This window comes from Coenobita brevimanus, chromosome 92 (genome assembly GCF_032717465.1).
Source record: "Coenobita brevimanus isolate Jiangsu-jjx chromosome 92, ASM3271746v2, whole genome shotgun sequence".
In the NCBI taxonomy this organism is placed as follows: domain Eukaryota; kingdom Metazoa; phylum Arthropoda; class Malacostraca; order Decapoda; family Coenobitidae; genus Coenobita; species Coenobita brevimanus.
In genome coordinates this window covers 1,198,966-1,211,225 of record NC_137045.1, presented here as the reverse complement: position 1 = coordinate 1,211,225, position 12,260 = coordinate 1,198,966, and positions in this window count along the sequence as shown.

Below are 12,260 nucleotides of genomic sequence, written 5' to 3'. Positions count from 1 at the left end.
GAGGGCAAAGATAGAAAAAGAATGATATAGGTGAAGGAAGGAGTAGCCAACACGACATCAAACGAGGAGCTGATGGTCGCAACCACCTACCATCTAGCCTACCACAAGTTGCATCAAAGAAACTTATGATACCTTACTGTATAAAGGTAACTGACATGGTGAAATCCCAGTATTTTCTCTATGTCCTCCCTTTGGCCCACTTGAAAAATTTTTACTCTGTCCTGACCATATATAACATTCACTGTAGTACATATACAACCTATTGGTACATCACTGAGCATAAAAATAAAAGGTTAATTATAGTGTACAAAGTGATAAATCTGATGATCACTTCCACAACTGGGGATAGAGTGATGTTTGGGTGGCCGGGAAGGGGCTACCTTCATATGACGATTTATTTACCTATAGGTAGGTGAAACACAATATCAAAGGCATAAAGTAATGAAAAACTTTGCAGAATGAAGAAAAAGTATAGTACAGAGTGAGTGGTGGCAATGAGGTGAGACAAGAGGCAGGCTGCAAGGCGTGTGAGAGAGAGAGAGAGAGAGAGAGAGAGAGAGATTGCACAGATGTATAGGGTTGTGAGTACAGTGAGTGTATGAAAAGTGAAGGCATGTCTAGGGCATGGAGGAAGAGTACAAAAAGCAAGAAAGAGATGGGGCTCAAGACAGTGATGGTATAAGGCAGGGCTAAAAGAGATGGCTGGTAATTGTTGGGGTGGGTGGGATAGTAAATAGTATGAGGGGGGGAGGGGAGTAAATACAGTAATGATTCTGAAAGGTGGTAAGGTTAGAGTGGTTAGAGGGATCAGAGAGGTAAGGTTAGAATTACCAGAACAGTGGGATTAAGGGGATTAGAGTAGTGGGGGTTTACAAGGATGAGAACAGTGAGATTAGAAGGATCAGAACAGTGGGATTAGAAGGATCAGAAGTGGGATTAGAAGGATCAGAACAGTGGGATTAGAAGGATCAGAAGTGGGATTAGAAGGATCAGAAGTGGGATTAGAAGGATCAGAAGTGGGATTAGAAGGATCAGAACATGGGATCAGAAGGATCAGAACAGAGGGGTTAGAAGGATCAGAACAGTGGAATTCAAAGGATTAGACCAGTGTGATTAAAAGGATTAGAACATCAGGGTTTGAAGGATCAGAACAGTAGGATTAGAAGGATCAGAATAGTGCGGTTACAAGGATCAAACCAGCAAGATAAAAAGGATCAGAACAGTGGGATTAGAAGGATCAGAACAGTGGGATTAGAAGGATCAGAACAGTAGGATTAGAAGGATCAGAACAGTGGGATTAGAAGGATCAGAACAGAGGGATTAGAAGGATCAGAACAGGGGGATTAGAAGGATCAGAACAGGGGGATTAGAAGGATTATACCAGGATAGATGGATGACAGTAGTGGGGTTAAATGGATGAGACGAGTGGCAGAGGCATCAGAATAGTGGGGTAAGAAAGACTAGAATAGTAGGGTTAGATGGATAAGAATAGTTGGGTTAGAAGGATTAGAATAGTTGGGTTAGAAGGATCAGAATCGTGAGGCCGGGTTAGATAGGACAGAATAGTAACGTTAGAAGGAATACAAGTGAGGTTAGTAGGATCAGAAATGGGGTTAGAAAAGACAAGAATAGTGGGGTTAGATGGATCAGAAGTGGGTTGGACGGAACAGAATAGTGGAGTTTAATGAATCAAAGCAGTGGGGTTGAATGGATCAGAATGATGGGATTGGATTGATAAGAATAGCGGAGTTTAATGGGTCAAAATAGTGGGCTTGAATGGACGAAAGTAGTGGAGCTGGATGGATCAAAATAATGGGGCTAGAAGGATAAAATATAGTGGAGTTGGAAGGATCAAAATAGTGGGGGTGGACTGAACAAAACAGTGAGTCTGACAAGTTTTTGCATAAGATGTCCTGCTCTTCTGTTAGGAATCACTCACTAAACAATGATCACCGTTTCACAGAGATTGATTTTAAAATTAGCTATTGGTAGTTTGGGGACACAGGGGGATGCATTATTCGGATAAAGACTTAATTAAATAGCTTAATCCAGAATTAAATCTTGCAAACAATACCTAGTGGTTTGATAGCGTTTGTTTTCTGCTTGAAATATACATTAATCTTTGTTTTGGTGTCACTGTCTGACCTGCCCTTTGTTGTCCTTGTATCAGTTCCTTTACGAGCCCTATTCAGTACAAGTCTCTTGTGAGCTTAGCGTTTTGGGTTTTCCCATCGATTTTTTTTCCCCTTGTGCAGTGCTTTTTGTGTATTATTTCTTTATTGGTTTTGTGCATTTTTTGCTCGTGATTTTCTGAATTCAAGCTATAAGAATAATGGTTTGGTAATTTTTCTTTATGACTGCACTATTACGGTTTATGACAAATTATATGTCTGGTTTATGATAATCTATATTTTTTCATTTACGACCCTACATTTACTGTTGCTTCGGACATAGATTGAAAAACATATTTGTGTAAACTTAAGATCCATAACTTAAGTAAAACAGCGGGTGTATGCTCCTCGATAGGATCCAGTGATTCTACCCTGATGATGGCCAGGCGAGGTGTCCAAGAATTCGGTGAGATATATATCAATTGAAAATCCCGGCGCGCGTCATCCCCATCATTTGCCTTACATACTCGTATATGTGTGTGTGTGTGTGTGTGTGTGTGTGTGTATAGGCATATATTTAGATAGATAGACAGATGAAAATGTGTGTGTGTGTGTGTGTGTGTGTGTGTGTGTGTGTGTGTGTGTGTGTGTGTGTGTGTGTGTAGACAGATATATTTAGATAGACAGACAGACAGATAGATAGATAGATAGACAGACAGACAGATATAAATGTGTGTGTGTGTGTGTGTGTGTGTGTGTGTGTGTGTGTGTGTGTGACGCACAACCCAGTAGCATGACCTCTGAATGTCGCTTGCAACAGAACTCCTGCAGTGAATCTCTCTCTCTCTCTCTCTCTCTCTCTCTCTCTCTCTTGTATAGGTCTATGTATAAATTACGCGACTGTGTAATGTATAGGCTAGTAGACGCGTAGACCTAGTCCAACAAACAATCCATCTGACGAAGATAATATTGTGCTTAAAGGTCCTAGCCGTGGGCAGACGTGTGTGTGTGTGTGTGTGTGTGTGTGCTCTGAAGTCACAGGGTGCAACGAAGACAATGTGTCGGTATCTGGTTGAAGGGCAGCCAGACGTGAGGCTACTGTTTTCTACTGAAGCAGAAGCTGAATTATAATATACTCTCTAGGTCGCGTATAGTTCGCTCTCAGATCATTATAATCGCCTGGCGTTAATTAGAAGAAAGTGCTAGAACTCACTCTGCTTCTCTGGGTTCTTTCTCAGCCGAATATAATCGTCTGTGTTAGCTGGAATACTCAAGGCTACTGTAACTCACAGGCTTGTATGACTCACTCTCGCTGTACCGGGTAATCGTCTGGTGTTAGGTGGAACAAACTACTACAACTCTCTCGGGGTCGTATGACTCACTCCCAGCTGAGTATAACAGTTTACACTGAAAAGACTACTAGAGCTGTCCCGATCGTGAGAAGGTTAATGGTGACTACTAGCTCTTTTTCAAGTATTAGGGCTCACTTTCAGCTGAATAAATCGTTTGGTATTGGCCCTAATAAAATAATATTGGTGATGCGATCATGTGTTAAGTTTCCTATTCGGAATTCAATACCCAGTAATTAACAAGCTGAAAGACAGTGATTACACACATTTACCTGTCTGACTTTCTCGAATACGAATAATTAACCCTTCCATATAATATACATCAGTAGATATATATAATATACTAATTCACAAGATATGAAATGATATGCTGAAAGTGCTGAAATACCCGGCCATTGCCGTTACCAATCGACTACACCTGACGATATTTAACGGTACGGCACAATATGCAGTAATATGTCAATTCTGATTATATACTCCTAGTTAGATGTAGTACAGTGACCTACTGCGTCATGAGTCACGACAGTGGCGGAGCAGGCTGGGATGAGCCACTGTCCCATTTCTCGAGGGCAGTGGTTGAGTTAGGGACAGCCGCACTCCCCGCCTCCCTCTATTGAGGTCCACACAAAAATTGAGGTGAAAGGGAGGATGATGGAAGAATGTGATCACATGACGCTGTCCTGATTTGATATACCACCATCACGTTCTACATTTCGGACAGCCCAATATCAACGTACAACAGACCACTAATGAATCCCCCGTGCACTAACACTGCATGTAATACAAGATACTCTAGCCTGAGGCCAAGCTTTGCTGAGCATCACCTCATTAACGTGACCATGTGAACTGAGTCTTACCAACGTAACCATATGAGTTGTGTCTTCTGCGTCATGTCTTAATCTTTCAAGACTCGTCGGCTCGACAGGTATAATCGAATCCCGGTACAAGTAGGGGCACTCCAGCGAGTTCCCTCACATCTTGCCTAAGCGGCCCTCTGCCACTTCAGAAACATTTCCGTTCTGTCCTCAGTGACTTTGTTTTCCTGAGAGTCTGGTTCTGGTAGCTGAGTATAAGTTAATTAGAAACACACAAACACGATGTAGTGAGGGAAAAGTTACTAGAACACGGTACACAAACACAAACATCATGCTGGAAGACAATGTTGCTTTACGACGCCGGTACCGGTACTCTGACATGCGTACCCCTCCCTGCACCCCCCCCCCCCGGCTTATATGCCACAGTAATCTAGGTTATAACCAATCTCGACTTTAAATAATGGTACTTGCATATGTATGAGTTTGAGTGCACAACAGGACTATCGATGTCCTATTTCCAAAATCCTCAAAGTAATTACAAATGCTTGAGAGAGAGAGAGAGAGAGAGAGAGAGAGAGAGAGAGAGAGAGAGAGAGAGAGAGAGAGAGAGTTAACAAATATCTCAAGTCACGCCAAGTCATCACTTAACACATGTCTGTCAGCCTACACACTGGACACGTCAACAGTGCAAAATACGTCAGCAACACTTCCTTGTTCAGCACGACACAAACACCATTTCATTATGTTTCGAGTAATGTTACCAAAATGACTGGTTATTTACTAGAATCCTGGTGGTGAGCAACTTCAAGTCTGGGCAATACCGACGCATACTTGCACATTGCGACGTAACTGTTCACTCAGGATTAAGGATAAAAAAAGAAGTGGAGGACACTGTGATGGTCCAGACAATGCAGGACTTATTAAAATGAATCGCAAAGGGGAAGGCAAACCCCCGGTGTATTACAGTATCATTAAAACTCGTGTAAAAAAAATAAAAAAGGGTCTGGCCTTTCTACTTGCACTCTGAAATGAAGTACTGTACTGCCATTTCCTATCCTCACTGATGCCTTACAACTGACAGTCATAAATACCGGGCTTATCTGCGCCTTCAAGCACTACCTTCTACGTTTTCGAGGTGTACCAGACAACGGATACCCATATCGCACCCTATGATAACACCATCTCGAACCAGACATCTCTATCTGCTAATCTGTGAGCAGTGAGGCGGCAACAGTTCAACCAATGGCCTTGATACTGGTGGAGTATTAATGTCATATGAACTCAACTCACACACACACATAAATGGACACGCGCAAACTCAATTACATACACCATGTTAAAGTCTCTCTCTCTCTCTCTCTCTCTTAAACACACACACACACACACACACACACACACACACACACACACACACACACACACACACACACACACACACACACAATGAACAATCGTTGCTTATAGTGTTGCTTGTTCTTACCAGTGACTTCATCAGAGACTTAATACTTTTAAAGATAAATCCTGTCCATTTTGTAGAAGGAAAAATACTTCACCAAAAACAGTCTTGGACCACACAACTTAATTGCCAACATTTATGTATCATTAAATCGCAGTATAAACCACCACCCTTACTAAAATGGAAAGTTTTTAATTCACAGCAACCATTTCCATCAATACTTTTAATAGCATAATTACAATACCTTACACCCTACCATTCAACCATAAAACTACAGTCATTACGTTTGTTCAGGCTCCAAATCCATTCAGGTCATGCTAATGATGGGGACCAACAGTAATTCTTGTCGATCTCATGGCTGTCGAAATTTGCATTCTTAAATTTATTTGTCATATTCAAACAGAAATGAGTCCGGTAGGTGGGAAGAGACGGTGAAGCATGGCGGGTGAAGCAGGTTATTCGTTGGCTACCGTGTAATGATGGGAGCGTAAGTCGGACGATACAGTAAGAAGAAAGATGAAACTTCAAGCTATATCACTGACATTCGAAGGTAGAGCAAAAAATGGGTGGGGTGGGCACAAAGGTGTTGGGGGGACAGGCTAGGATACCAGCTTGGGATAACTGTTGTGGATGATTGGGTAGGGTGGGTCTAGTACACCCTGTGAAGATGAACGTGTCTGGGGGAAATGTTGTCAATGGGATGTTGAAGATAACTAAATACACACAGTAAATAAAATAAATAAATATATGAAACTAAAATCTGATCTATGGGATGGGTAGAAAAAAGTGCAGAGGACAGGACGGTCAAAAATGTTTGCTGGTGAGGTCGAGTAAGGATTAGTACACCAGTGAAGATGGGTAATGTAAATTGTGTGGTACTGGTAACGGCATTGTGGCTTATGAGAATAGGAACAAACCACTCCCGTTGTCGAAAGACGTGCCTATAGGAAAAAAAAAAAATGCATTACTACCACTCATTACTACCACTCCCAACTATGGTCCATGTATTGCCACTACAGTACTACTTAAACACTCTGCATAACCATCAACACGTAAAACCAAAACATCAGTACCAATTAATCAACTATGAACACCGCCAATATGCCTAATAACCACAATCATAACCAACAGTACTATTGCCAGTATTACCAAAATACAGTTCTTACCAACCTACCACAACTACCGACATCATAACAGGTATGTTTACCAACGTGCACAACCAAGAGCGTAGGAAGATCCACAACAACCATGTACCCTTCACTAACACCACTTCATAGCAGACTGAGGGAGTATACATCCTCCCTCTCTCTCTCTCTCTCTCTCTCACACACACACACACACACACACACACACACACACACACACTTTCTTAATAGTTACCAAATGGTAGTGTTAGCGATATAACACATTTACTACTAGTGTTCACATACGTGTGTGTGTGTGTGTGTGTGTGTGTGTGTGTGTGTGTGTGTGTGTGTGTGTGTGTGTGTGGATAGAATAACTTGACCATTTTTTATTGGATTTTAACCAAATTTCGTGGAGGGGTAAACCAAGTGATTAACCTACTGCTTTTTAAAACAACAGGTCAAAGTTCAAGGTCACAAGACTAGGTCAAATTTTTACATACGGTAGCAAGATCCTCTTAGTTTTCAACCGATTAAGACTAAACTTGTAGAAGTGTCGAGGGTCATGCAAAGAAGAAGGGTTATATTAAGAAAACAAACAGTTAATGGTCAAGGGTACAGGGCGAAGTCTGACCCGTGTGTCTGTGTATGAACATAATATCTAAAACAGTTAGTTTTCATCTGATCTGAACCAAGCTTAAAAAAAAAAAGGACTGGCTTACTGCTTTTTCAGTAAAAGAGGTTAAAGGCGTAGGTCAGATGGCAAGATTAATAACAGATTGATCAGCTTGGAACAACACAAACTATGATCATCTAGGATAACATGGAACACCTTCTGCATGATACTTTTTTGACCGACTGTTCCACATTATACAAAATGAAAGCCAAAATAGATACAGTTCTGCAAATAAAAACAAGACACTAAAATGAAATAATCTATAAATAAAACACATGTACAATAAAATACCAAATTACTACAACTCATGCACGACCATAAGAGCGTTGATACCGTGTCCAGGCCCCTTTTAGGGAGGTCCTAGAGCATTCTTCTATGGGAAAACTGTATAATTTACGTTGTCTGGAAACACATTTCCTGTATATGATGTCACCACCACCACAGCCTGCATCACTACTAATGCCCTCACCATCACCAATCACACCTCACACATGATACCACCACCACCACCACTCACCACTACCACCTCCGCAATCATTACATTTTAACCACAACTACTACTATAACCATAATCACGATCAGAAAAACCGCCTGCAATCCCAAGCACCACCAAAACCCCTGCCATCACCACCACCACAACCATCACTAGTACCATCACCATTATATCCCTCACACGGTGTTTATATACGTGTGTATCTACTGAGAGGGTGCCCTCTGTAATAATTTTTGAAGCCTAATGCAGAAGTAGAGTGAATGATATCGGTATTGCTGACCTCTGTGTAATCATCATGAGGCTTACACATAGGCTTACACATACCGAAGCCTATACAAATAACTCTGGTATACTAAACACACACACACACACACACACACACACACACACACACACACAGTATTTATACTGAACAGACTCTGTAGGTGGTGGCACTATGCTAAGCTCCGTTACCCTCATTGCACAGGCAGTGCCAGATTTCCCTACAGGAACAGTAGGCACACGCCTAGGGCCCCCGCCCTTGAAGGGAACCCCATTAAAAAAAAAAAAATCAATCAATAAATACAGAAATTATAAAGCATACAGCAGTTGGCATCATACAAAATTTACTGACAGTCAGAGGCAGATTAGCCACCAGGCTACTAGGCTGAAGCGTAGAGCCCCCACTCTTGAAAGGGCCCTCACGCAGAAGAAAAAAAAAATAAAACTTAAATAAATAAATGAATAATCAAAATTACGGCACCTGGAATCATACAAGATTCAATGATGGCCATTAAAATCTATGAGGACTCCTACCTTGGGTATGAGGCCCCCATATCTGGCTTTGTCTAGGTCCCCCAACGAGGATAATCCGGCCTGTTAATCATCCCTTCTTTGTTAATAAACTGAGCAGCAAGAAAAACATTATCAGTGAGTTTTCAGAATGTTTTTTTTCATAAACCATCTGTCCTTTGATTAACAAGATTTGGCTTCCGTATTTCTCTTTTATCGCCCGTCATTTTTTGCCAATTATGCGAACATCTTGGGAAGCATTAATGTAAATCATGTCAATCCTCAGTCAAAAACTCTCCCCAGTCTCCACAAAGGTATGACTGACAGCTGCTACATGTGTAAGGACATGGATGATGGATTCTTGATAACGATAACGGAGGTTATCAGGAGCTGCCGGTGGCAACCCAAAATCAGATGACAAAGTCACTTATCTGTGCAAGTGCCAGTGCAGGTTATCAGAACAGATAACTGCACCTGAAAACAATGAACGACCAGACACAAATTTGCTTTGCACCCTAGCTATAACATGACATGACCTCACGCGCACAGGCGTGCATGCATGAGAGAGAGAGAGAGAGAGAGAGAGAATTTTCTTAACTAAAGGTATGGCGACTACAGAGTGAGGTTTGGACAGGACTGGTGGAGAGCTATTAGTAGCTTTCCGTGTGCTGTGGGAGCCTTACAATACGAACGTGGTAATTTAAAATTCAATCTGTCTCACACAAGTCAAACCTGCATACGTATCCTTACGAGCTGCAGTCCATTGCTCGAACACTGACGAGCAACTCGACATATTTACAATTTCTGAACCACCACTGACCTAAGATCTCCACACAGCAGCTATTCCCGTACCCTGTCTTGATTACCTCAGTGGTCCAGATGTTATTCGTTCTGCTACGGCTATAAGCTAATTTATCCTGTCCCTTTTAAAGTTGTACGGTATTACAATACTTACTACTGTCATAAAAGTTATAGTAAGATGGGGTAAGAGAAGGACAAAATCATAAACTTTCATTTGTGCAATTTTTTGTTCTTATATTTTCTCTATAACCTCTCCATTTTAATTATTATCCAATAGTAAAGGGAACATAAGCAGGATTTATGCCCAGGACGTATTACAAATTTAATATCAATATTTTTTAGTGATTTTTTTCTTTCCCGGAAAAGGGGTGAAGAAAAAAATACTGGGGTAAGGAAAAAAAACATCATTTATTTGGTAAAAAACCAACTTTGAAATAAACATCTGGACATTTTTTTTTTTTTTACAAAATATTATATATATTTTTTTATTTTACATCATATATAAAAAAAAATGATAAGGTTAATTCAATTGAAGAAAACCTTATTCCTTGCACAACTGCGCTTTTTATTCCTTACACAGGTGTGCTTTTTATTCCTCCCACTTCCATTCACTCCCACTTCCCTTCTGCCCCCATTCACTCCCACTTCCTTTCTGCCTCCATTCACTCGCACTTCCCTTCTACCTCCACTCACTCGCACTCCTCTTCTACCTCCACTCACTCTAACTTCCCTTCTAAATCCATTCATTCGCACTTCCCTCTCACCGCCTTTCACAATCACCTCAACATTCAAATCACCTTATGCTTCTGGCAGTTCTAATGGGATTCTAAGGGAGTGTTAGTGGTAGTCGTCCTGATCAGTACGACTTGAGCAGCTACTCTGCCCCTAGTGTCACCCTGGACCACTCCATCAGGAGTTACTCCCTCTCATGTATTCCTAGGCGGTGACACGCCTAGCTGACGGGTCAGCAAGGGTCAGACACTGACACCACACAAACAGCCAACACTCCCACGCTACCACTCTCCTCCTGTACAACCCCCCCCCCCAGGGTACCACACTACCGCTAACCTAGTGGTAACAATAATATTGATTACAAAATGGGGCAATAAAAACTCAATTTGGGGCAAGAAATGCTCACATTTGGGTAAAAACTTATCAGGTATGGGGTGAGAAAAAATAAGTGAATCTGATATGTTCTCACCCCATCCAAGCACATCCCAATGGGGTAACAAAAAATCCCCCCTACCCCCGAAGGGAGGGGTATGGGGAGGTATGACAAGACATGAAGATGGCAAGGGGGGTGGGGTGATCCCTTCTCACCCCTGAGTGTGCCAGGGTTATTGTGGGAAGAAAAAAATCAAAGTTCTTACAAGTTTTGGTAATTTTTTTTCGGCCTTTTTTTTTGGTAAAAAGGACCCTGTGCGTATATATGTAAGTTAAACTTAATAACATGCAAATAATATACGTTGTATAAAGGTAAGCTAACTGCAGATAAGATCAAAATATTAATTGCTGGGAGAGATAAGTATTAAGGAGGTGATTTGTTCTTACCCCATTACCCCCCATATTTTTTCTTACTCCATTTTACTATAATTATTAGTTATCCCGAGGTAAGTTACTTCCGTTTCAGTTGTTCAGCATTTATTGCACTTCAGATTTTTGACGGTCCTTTATTAACGACTACCGGTACCTCCATGAGTTGCTGCAAGGCTTTAGTGTTGTACCTAAATAATGTTAGACGGTACTACATTATTTACCATACTACTGTCACATATGTCAGTTATTAGTTACTTCAAGCTGTTACTTATCGGTTTCAACTAAGCTGAACATTTATTACACATATTTAAGACAGTGCCCATCATTAATGACTACTACCATCCATCGTTAATGTGACAGCATTACGGCTGACTAGTCCCGATAAATTTGTACCTCCGTACAGGATACAAGTTTACAACCAAATTCATTTTTTTAGCAGGTTACAAGTTAACCGATGACAATTCTTGAAATCCACTTATAACTCCTCAGGGAGGACTACGATCATTTTCACCTTAATCAAACTTATTTCTGTCTTAACATCCAACGAGATCCGTACATACTCACTAATGCTACCGTACTGTACACACAGTATTCTAGAAAGTCACCTCCGAAACTACCGCTAACGTCGCTGTTGAAAATACTCATCACTTTCCTTATCTCGAGACCATCTTGAGTGCTTACTATCTATGTCCGATACAGGTAAGCTAATCACGTAGTACATGAACTTCACTCTCCAAGCCTAAAGATTATAATACCTATAAGGTTTAATGAGCTTTATAGCGCTACTGGATGACCAGGCTTATTCACCAGTCATATGCATCGGTATTCACTGTTCATAAGGCTTTAGGATTTAAATTTTGCAATGTCACATAAAACAGTTTACATTACTTGAAGTAATTACAGATATATACTGTTTCATACTGTCCTTAACGAAATACCGGAAGCAGAAAAGGGTCAGGGTCGGGTGGAAACTACTGCATCCTCAAAATATATTACAATTTTAGTACATGTGTATGGAGTACGAATAGTAGCATCAACACCTACTGTACAAATGACGTTATGAAAGAAGAATGTGGAGTTACATGGAGAGACAGATAAACGAATTAGTAAAAGACTGTTGTGGTATTG